The sequence below is a fragment of the Chinchilla lanigera genome, unplaced genomic scaffold, assembly GCF_000276665.1.
Source record: "Chinchilla lanigera isolate Chin_1 unplaced genomic scaffold, ChiLan1.0 scaffold00053, whole genome shotgun sequence".
NCBI classification, from domain to species: Eukaryota; Metazoa; Chordata; class Mammalia; order Rodentia; family Chinchillidae; genus Chinchilla; species Chinchilla lanigera.
In genome coordinates this window covers 13,926,111-13,936,428 of record NW_004955454.1, presented here as the reverse complement: position 1 = coordinate 13,936,428, position 10,318 = coordinate 13,926,111, and the positions used below count along the sequence as shown (strand labels likewise).

At 39.1% G+C, this 10,318-nt stretch overlaps 1 protein-coding gene across 1 annotated transcript in view; it reads right to left on the bottom strand.

Annotated features, from left to right (window-relative positions):
• Rp1 (retinitis pigmentosa 1 (autosomal dominant)) overlaps positions 1-10,318 on the bottom strand; it is a gene marked incomplete in the record, with an annotated part of 300,755 nt that overhangs the window by 145,882 nt on the left and 144,555 nt on the right.

Here is a 10,318-nt window from a genome sequence, read left to right as displayed (position 1 = left end):
CTGAGTTCAATTCTTGATACCAAAAAGAAAGAAAGAAAGAAAGAAAGAAAGAAAGAAAGAAAGAAAGAAAGAAAGAAAGAAAGAAAGAAAGAAAGGAAGGAAGAAATATGGTGCAAAGAAAACCTATAAATTGGGAAAATATTTTAGCCAACTGTCCCTCAAAAGACTTCTATCTAAAACACAGAAAGAATTTTTAAAAATCAGGCCCCCAAAATTCAAAGACCCAATCCAAAACTGGGCATCTGAGATGAATACACACTTCTCAGATGAAGAAATACAAATGGCAAAAAATATGAAAAAATGTTCAGTATCATTGGTCTTTCTAGAAATGAAAATTAAAATAATACTGAGATTGCATCTTGCTCCAGAAAGAATAGCTGTCATCAAGAAATCAACCAACAACAAATGCTGGAGAGGCTGTGGAGAAGAAAGAACTCTTCTCTACTGCTGGTGGATGTGCAGACTGGTGAAACCACTGTGGAAATTAGTGTGGCAATGCCTCAAAAATTAGGATTATACCCCTTCTGAGTATTTTTCCAGAAGAACTGAAAACATCATTCCACAGTGATATATGTGAACTCATGTTTATAGCAGCACAATTTAGAATAGGTAAATCTTGGAAATAATCCAAATGCCCATCAACTGAGGAATGAATAACAAAGGTGCAATATTTTTATACAATGGAGTACTACTCAGCTATAAAGAAAGATAAACTCAAGGCTTTTATAGGTAAATGGATGCAACTAGAGTCCACACTCATAAGTGAAATAAATCAGACCTCCACGTGTAAGCATCACACTGTCTCCATAGTGTAAGAACCTGAAAGAGTAAATAAAACCCAAAAGGTACAATAGATATTGTGAAAGGGAAAGAAATTGCTCAAAAGGAAGGAACAACTGGAATGAGGGAAAGGAGAAAAGAAAGAAAGAAGGGAAAAAATATATATGTATATACAAGGTGTTATGGTTTATATCTGTGTGTCCCCCAAAGCCTCATGCGGTCATGGGGCAGGCTTTTAGAGTTTGATTGATTATGGGTGTGAGAGCTGCACCCGCCCTGGGGTGGATAGTTTGCATAGGTAAGGGAGAAGAAGAGAGTGCTTGAGGGCATTCCTCCCCCATTCCTCCCCGGTGTAAATTAGTTGTTGCTTAGCTGTGGCTACTGCCCTGAGATGCAGCCCTCTGCCACGTGCCACTCTGCCTTATAATCTGCCAAGTACGGATTGAAACTTCCACAAACTGTAAGCAAAATAAAGCTTTCCTTCCTTAATTTTGGGCGTCAGGTATTTTGTCCCAGCAGCGAGAAAAAAGTAACCAAGACACAAGGATAGCTGGGATAAAGGAACAATTAATGCTTAATTTTTTTCTTGACCAATTTTACATGCTTATAGTTGATAATCTGAACAGCTAATGTGAAGATAACAATATGCAATATAACACCCATTGTTGAATTCCTACCATATTGTTTAGTGAAGCTCTGTATTGTTTCTAATGTTTTTTTATTACTTTTTATTCTCTTTAATTGTTTGATCAGTCTTGCATTCTTACATCTGGTAATCTGAACAACTTTGTTGAAGATAACAATATGTAATATAACAACCATTACTAATCCCTATCATCTTGTTTTGAAATTCTGTATCTTTTTTTATTGTTTATGTGTTGTTTTATTTTTGTATTTGTTATTTTGGTTTTTTCTCTTTAAAATTGAAAAACAAAAAGGAAAATATGGTGCATATATATGATAGAGTATTATTCTGCCACAAAGAAGGATAAACTCAAATCCTTTGAAGAAAACTGGATGAGACCATGAGACCATAAGATTAAATGAAATTAGATACAGAAGGTTAAATCTTGGGGGCTGGGGATTTAGCTCAGCGGCAAAAGTGCCTGCCTGGCAAGCGCAAGGTCGTGAGTTCGGTTCCCGGTACCAGAGAAAAACCAAAAAACAAAAACAACAAAACAGAAGGTTAAATCTTGCAATGGTTTTTTATATGAGAAGTCCAAAATATAAAGAATAAAAGACCGATCCTTGGCAAATATCTATATTCAAGTTGAGAACAAAAAATAAAAACCAATAATAAATAATAAAATGTCCTGAAAATAAAAAATAATTAAAATGAATTAATTAATTCAAACTTAAAGAGGAGATGGTAAGAAACAGGGAATCAGAATTTTTGCAGATGGGAAAGGGATCAAAACAAATAAGAATATATATATGTATTCCCCCAAATGAATGCAATTACTATGTATCACAAAAATGTACCAATTAAAAAGCCTAACATCTGACCCATATCTTTAGTTCTACACCTTTTCAGGTTATGAATAGTTAGAATCTCATGATTTATAGGCAGAAAGTGACTCATATCATAAAACTGGCCTGAAATCAGAACCAGAGGAGGAAAATTTTTATGCATACATAACTCTATGTCATAATAACTATAAAAACTTGAAAATGTTCATTCTTACCCCAGTATTCTATAAAAGTGACAGTGCAGTGAAGTTAATGAAAATTTACAAGTCATATTGACCCAAAGTTCTTTTAACAACACCCAGCAGTGAGGTCTTATCACAGGAAACTGTAAGTGCTGGCTTATTATGCACAGCAGCAGGGTGCATGATTCTAAGTAATGCACATATCCAGAGAAGCAGGGAGAATCTCCTCTACGGGCTCAGCATAACAGCCTCAAGAGAGCAGGTCTTTTCACACTGTCTTATGCATAAGGTTCCCAGCAACGAAAGCATAAATTCATGAACGAGAACACAACGAGGCTCTGCTGTACGAGCTAGCTACTAGCACTGCTATACAGTCATGGGATAAATGACTTTCACTGTAAATTCTTAACACACAATAATTAAAGCAAATCCTATGAAATTACACACAAAGAAATCAAGTCGTAGAGAGGTGATGTGTCCAGAGTGATCAGAAGAGGTGACGAGATGGCAATCTTGCCTTCAATAGATCTGCCAACTCCATTTAAATTGTGAAAGATACACCACGAGAGATGCTCTTCCTGCTTTTACACCATAACAGCAAACACTCATGCAACATTTGCTGAGTACCGAGCACTCTTCTGAACATCCTGTACATGTTAACTCACATAATTCTCTTACTACCACGCTCGGTCCTCTCTTTACAGAGAGCGGCATGTGCTCCCTGTGACGTAACAGGATACAGCTGGCAAGAGGCCAAGCCTGGGCCTGGACACCGACAGTCTGTCCCCAGAACCTGTGTACTAAAGCTCCACCCTTGTCCCTCTAGCTAGCCGTATTTCTAGGCTTCTCACTCACTGTTTGGTGAGTGACCTATTCCACCGTCTGCCCTGTCCTAGGCAAGACAGAGCAGTGTCATTCTATGTGGTCCGGCCAGGCCAGACCAACACAGTGTGCAGTGCTTGTATGAGGTGCTTCTAAGAAGGCCAGGGCTAGTCATTCAGAGTGTGTGCTTGGGGACAACAGGTACCTTCTCCACAGGAAGGCCTCAAACAGTCTCACAAAGTACACCCCTACTGTTCTTTTCCTACCACTGTCTCTTCCCTTATCCAAGTCTCCTTCTTGTTCAAGGCACCTCACAACTTCTACTCCATTTCCCAAAAAACCAGGAAGAAAAGTTTATGCTGTAAAAAAAAAAAAAAAAATGAGTTGGACCTCTCTCCCCCACCCACCCAATATTCAAATACAAACAGTTCAAATCTCACAATAACTTCAAGGGAAATTTTTATAGAGTTTCAGTTATTGACCCTTTTGAAATACTGAAAACAGGCCATGTGCTTTCTCCCATGACAAATGAAACCTCAAGCACATCTGTATACTATTTACTCAAAACGTGTTTACTTACAATTTCAAAAGATTCCAGGATTCAAAGAGTTCTCACTAGAATGTGATGCTATTTACAGATGACAAAGCTTAAGTTGAGAAGTTACGTGAATTAGGAAAGTACTACTAGTATATAAAAATAAAACCCAAGCATAAAATCTCATGCATTTTTTCTATGCCAGTCACTCATTCAACAAATGTACCCTGTGTGCCTCCTCTGGATGGGGTGCTGTGCCTCACCCCAGAAATAGTGCTGTTTGGGACTCAGTGGATAGAGGAGCTACAACTAATGCCAGAACACAGAAACAAAGAATAACAACAAGTTTAGAGGGGAGCACAAACTTCTTCTTCTTTTTTTTTTTTTTTCTGATCTGGCCCAAAATACAGCATTTCCTAGAAAAATAAGAGTAAAAGGTAAAGTAAACACCTACACAAAACAAAACTCCCACGGATGTGCTCCAATATGGCACACAGAAGCCTCTGTACTGGAACCATTCTTTGCACTCCTTTCACTGGAACGTTCGTTCCAGTGTCTAACGGGTAGAGTCAAACTAAGTCTCTGAGAGGAATCACAGCAGCTTCTTCCACTGGCACACGTTCCATAGGCGTGGTCCCAGGCAGGAAAAACACGAATGTGCTGTGGAGGCCAGGGGATTAGACATGCACATATGGATTTCTTTAATGCTGGGATTCTCTCCTCATAAAAATGCAAAAGTATTACTTAGAAACTATATTTTGAAGAAATGTTCATATTTCCATACCCTTGCTTAGAATTCTTAGACTTCAGAATGCTCCAACAAAAATTCTAAAGCCATGTTTTCTGTATTCTTGCCCTTGCTAAAACAGGAAGTTTTCTCTAATAAATAGGGAAGAAAATACAAATTATTCACATTCTAGTAATAGAACTAAATTTAGAGCTTGTGAAGAATGACTCAATTTCTTTTGGTTCTAGGTTGACAAGTGAGGCCTCTTATTAACTCTTATGTCTTATTTTTCTGCATTTTATCACCTTTTTGAATTAGCACTATCTCATTTTTCTCATCCTTTCTTCCCTGCTCCCTTCCGTATACCTGACCCCTTCTTCCTGTGCCTCTGCAGCACAACGCTGTCTTCCGCTAGCTATCTCTCACTGCTCTGCTTTCACGCCGCCCTGCATACTTCTGGGCACACGCAAGCCATCCGCCTCCTCCGAGGCTCCAGAGGCAGATGGCCTGCCCATCCTGCTGAGTGGGAGTGCCACTCCGTGCCAGCCTGTGGGGAAACAGAGTGAGGAGACTGGTGGTTTGGGTGGCAATAAAAATACTGCCCTGCTAAATCAAGCTTATTATGTTCTAGATTTAATATGTATATTATATACACACATAAATATAGGTGGACTCTGATAAGAAAGCAGAATCAGACAAAGAAAGTTTTGTTTAAGCCAAAACTCATGGAATAGCATAAGACAAAAATAAGGCAGCAAACTAAACTGAGATAATTTAGACACAATAGCGCTACCTCATTAACCTTGTGTTCAAGCAAACATTTTAAGCTTGTATCGTTTAAAAAAGCCTTCATACTTACTTCATACTTCAATTTGCTAGATAACTTGACGTTAGATATGACAGGAAACCATTTTCAAAGTATTCATATCTCTGTCCTCTCCCTGGACTTTTATTTCAGTTTCAATTTCTTAACACCCAAAAGCAGGGAAAACTGCTCTGCAAGGACAGAGCCCATTTACCGGAGCTGGCTCTTTATCCTTTCCGGTTTCCCCATATCTCCTTCCACTTAGTCCGCTCAAGTCCGAGGGCCTTGTTTTACTGCGCTCTCTTGGAGTATATACTAGACAGCAGCAGCTGCGAGGTAGGACGTGATTTCAGAAACACATGGCCCCACTTCATAGGATATTTACAAGTAAATGAAAGTTTAGTTTCTGAAAAGCATAAAGCTTATGTTATTTCAGTCAACAACAACAGTAAGGTCACCCTGAAACCCAACTCTGAGAACTTTCATTCCTGTGTAAAACTCACTGTTGCCCTAAGCTTGAAGGGCAACTAATTCCGCATGCTGCCACAAGCACAGGAATCTCTGTCCAGCATAATCTGCATGTGAAGGGCATGTACCTGAGCACCAAGTGGAGGAAGGGCCCAAACCCCAGTAAGAGTGGGTGTAAGAGGAAGGTCTTCATTTATCATTTCAAATTATTTTGGTGATTCACAGGCAGGCAGGCTACTCGGTAACATACCCAAGCTTTCCATTCTAAACAGTGACATATCAACACGGCATATATATCCAGATCCATGATTTTGTTCCAGTGGGAGTTAACTTAAACAGCACAAATGAGTCTTCACTGGATTTGAAGACTATTTCTCTATCCAATGCTTTCCAAAATGGCAAGACTGCTTGAAAAAAAGTGTCTTATGACAGATTAGGAAAACTTTGTCTAAGCCAAAACTCAAGAATCCACCAGGCATCTTGTTTTAAGAAAATATTAATGAGCCTTTACAGTTATGTTTCCTCTATCTTTGCATTAATATGTTTCTCTGCATGTAGTTAGAGGTGCATGCTTCTCAGCATTCTTTTTATTCTTATTATTGCATTATTTTTTAATGCTCTGAAGATTGTCCTCAGTAGTCTTCTGTCTTGCTTTTATTATGCCCTTGCATTTTTTCTTCAAATTCTATGATTTCTAAGCCATGCATTAGTTTTATCTTCATGCTCTTTTTTTTCTGAGTACATGGAAAGTGGCCAGCAAAGGGAGATGGTGGAACAGAAGCCAGTGGCAGATCACAGCCTCCCAGGACCAAGAATTAGAACACCTGGAAAACAACGATTTAGCAAGAACAAAGAGAGTGTGAGCCCCATGAACCAAGAAAAAGCTGACAGAAAAAGTAAAAAATATGGATAAACAGAAGACAATGTAAAGAGAAGAACAAAGAAGTCTGGGCCCCTAACCTCTACTCCCGGGTGGGAGGGAAACCTGACTCCAGAAGCACAAGATGCAACTGGAAAGGACCATTGGCCTCAGTGAAAACTACAGTGGAAGCTGCAGGGAAACTCCATGATTATTACAAATTGTAATTAAAAAGCAGGGTTTTATTCTGAAAGTGACTACTTTCATATGGCGGGTGTCTTGGTTACTTTTCTCTCATTGCTGAGACAAAATACCTGACACCCAGAATTAAGGAAGGAAAGGTTTATTTAGCTCACAGTTGGTGGAGGTTTCAGGCCGTACTCAGCTGGCTCCAAGGCAGGGTGGCACATGGCAGAGGGCGACTGTTCACGGTGGTGGAAAACAGCAAAAGCAACAAGAGCAAAAGGGAGGAGCAGCAGCAAGCAGCCTCTTTCCCTCCCTTACATATGCAAACTACCCACCTCAGGGCGGGTGTAGCACTCACACCCATGAATCAATCATAGACTCTAGGAGTCGCCCCATGACTGCATGAGGCTTTGGGAGGATGTCCAGAACCATAACAGCAGGGTAGCTTTGGAAAATAAATCTATTGCAGCATCCTCCATATTTAGGAGTGGTATAAGCAGGAGCCACTTTGAGAGGAGTATTACTTGAGACACACTTCAAGGTCTCGGGAGTCACTTTATCACTGTGACGCAGTGAAACACAGTCACAAAACACTGTTGTGAAGAGAAGGCCTAGTTGCAGGCTTTCTGAGAATTTTAGGGAAAAGACAACTCAAGTTGTGGAGAGTGCAGGCCATGGAGAACGTAGTCCTGCCCTCTGTTATGAGAAGACAGTCAGACACATGGTTCTGAAGGAATTAGGTGTGAAAGTGCTAGGACCAGGCCCGGTGGGTCACTGGTTCCCTTTGCTGCCTTCTTCCAGTATAGAATGCAGTGGTGTGTGTGGTTTCCCCATCCACTAACAGGGTAAAGGATATGTCACTGCTTAGACATTTGTCACATCCCTAAGTATACAGACTGAGGGGCCTCCGGAGCAAGTAGCGCATCTCACAAGCCTAAGCCCACAGGCTGAAAAGCTACTTGGGAATACCAGTGGCTCGCTATGCACAACAGAAAATAAATATTACACTCTCTGGAAAGAACATAGGCCCGAGCTGGACAATATACTAACCAAACCCTCCCAGCAGGAAAGGTGAAGCAGGAGTCAGCATTCACACAGTTACAAAGAGTGTGGAAACACAATAGGCCCCAGTAGTTGTGACGCCCTATCTGTTATGATTTGTGTCCAGCTGTCCCCAGAGCCTCATTCACTTTTAGATGGGTTTTTTTCAGAGGTGGCTGAACCTAGAGTGTGTGATTGATTGGCGATGCAATGCTGGGATTAAATGTAGGTGATTGCTGGATTAGTCCACTGATTAGATCAGCACTGTCCTAATCCAACAGCCAACATGGAGTAAGAAAAGGGCAGAAAGACGTTCTTAAGGCTCAGTTGTTGATTTTGCTGTCTTCTGCCGCCATGAACAGCTGCCCCTCTGCCATGTGCCCCCCTGCCTTGCACCCACCCAGTTATGGACTGAAACCTCTACAAGTTGTGAGCCAAATAAACCTTTCCCCCTCTAACTATGGGGGTCCGATATTTGATCAGAGCAGTAAGAAAAGTAACTAAGACATTATCCTTCTTCTACACCCAGTGGGTTTTGTTACAGGTCCTGGAAAGAAATTACCCACACAAATACCTCAGTATGGAGAACATTGAGGGGTTCATGTCTTTTTGTTTGTTTTGCAGGTTCATTTTTTCTTCTTCCTTTTCTTTTGGGTTTTATTTTGTGTGTCATTATTTACATAGTTCTATTTATTTTATTTGTTAATTGGATTTTTATCTTACTCCCCTCCTCCTTCTTAGCTTCCCTATCTTTTGATAGTAAATTTTACTTCTCTCATTTTCTGTCTTCACTCCATCAAATTTTTATTTTTCTTAATCTTTATTAATTTTTAACCTTTTGCTCTATAGTATTATTACTGACTTCTATTTTTCATGATAGTACAGTTGTTTTATTGGTTTTTACTGTATGTCAATATCTGGCTTGTCTTTGTGTCACTGTCATTACTGTGGTTTGATCTTTAGTCTCGACCAGGGTACTGAGAAGCCTTGAAAAAATAGTTGGACACTAAGATGATCCTCAAATAAAAAGGGAAGAGATCCATTCCAACAGGTACACAAATCTCCATACAGAAACAGAAGAAGTATGAGAAAACAAGGCAACAGAACTTCTCCCACAGTCCAAAACTTATCAGTAACTAAATGCAAACTACAAAATTAAGGAAATGTCAAATAATTCAAAAGACTGATTTTTAAAATTATTAATGACTTCAAGTAGGATACAAATAAATAGCTGAATGAATTTTAAAAGACAGTGCAAGACATAAAGGAGCAATTCTACAAAAACTTGGAAATTCTGAAAGAGAACAAAACAGAAATCTTGGAAATTAAAATCAAAATAAATCAAATCAAAAAGTCAGTGCAAAGCTTCACCAATAAACAGGATCTAACATATGACAGAATTTCAGGTCTTGAAGGTAATACTGAGGAATTATTACACACAGTAATAAAGAAGAAAACCAAAATTATGAGCAAAACATTCAAGAACTCTAAGACACAATTAAAAGACCAAACTTACGAAACTTCAGTGTAGAAAAAGGTGCCAAGGTTCAGGCTAATGGCATAGAAAATCTATTTAATGAAAAAGTAACAGATAATTCCCACAATCTTGAGAAAATTATAGACATCCAGGTACAGGAGACATTTAGAACCTCAAACCGGCACAGCCAGGAAAGAATTTCTCCATGTCACAAAGTATTAAACTCTCAAGAGCACAGAATAAGGAAGGAATATGAAAAGCTAAAAAGAAATATTAAGTCATTTATAGAGGTAAACCTATCAGAAAAACTTTCACACTTTTCTTTAGGAACCATTAAGGCCAGGGGGGCATGAAATGATGTATTTGAAATCCTGACAAAACTGCCACCTTGATTACTATATCCAGGAAAACTATCATTCAAGATAGTTGAAGGGGAAGGGCTGGGGATATAGCTCAGTAACGTAAGCGCCTGCCTGGCAAGCATGAGCTCGTGAGTTCGATCCCTGGTACCACAAAAAAAAAAAAAAAAATACTTACTAAGATAGTTGAAGGGGAAATAAAGACCTTCCATGATAAGCATAAACTAAAGAAATGCATGACCACTAAAGCAGCATTGTAGACAATACATACAGAAGAGAAAGAGTACATAACCCATTGACAATTAGGGGAAAAAATCAAACATCATAAAAGCAACAAAATGATAAGAATTAGTATATATTTTTCTGTGATAACTGTGCATGTATAATGGTCTTAATTCTCCAATTACAAGACACAGACTGGCAGATTGGATTTTCATAAGACCCAACTTCTTGCTGCCTTCAAGAAACACACATTACTGGCAAAGACATACACAGGCTGACATATTCCTATAAACAGAACACAAAAGCATTCAAGGTAGGAATACTCATAACTGAGAAAGCAAACTTAAAGCCAAAATTAGTTAGATGAGACAACAAGAAATATAAC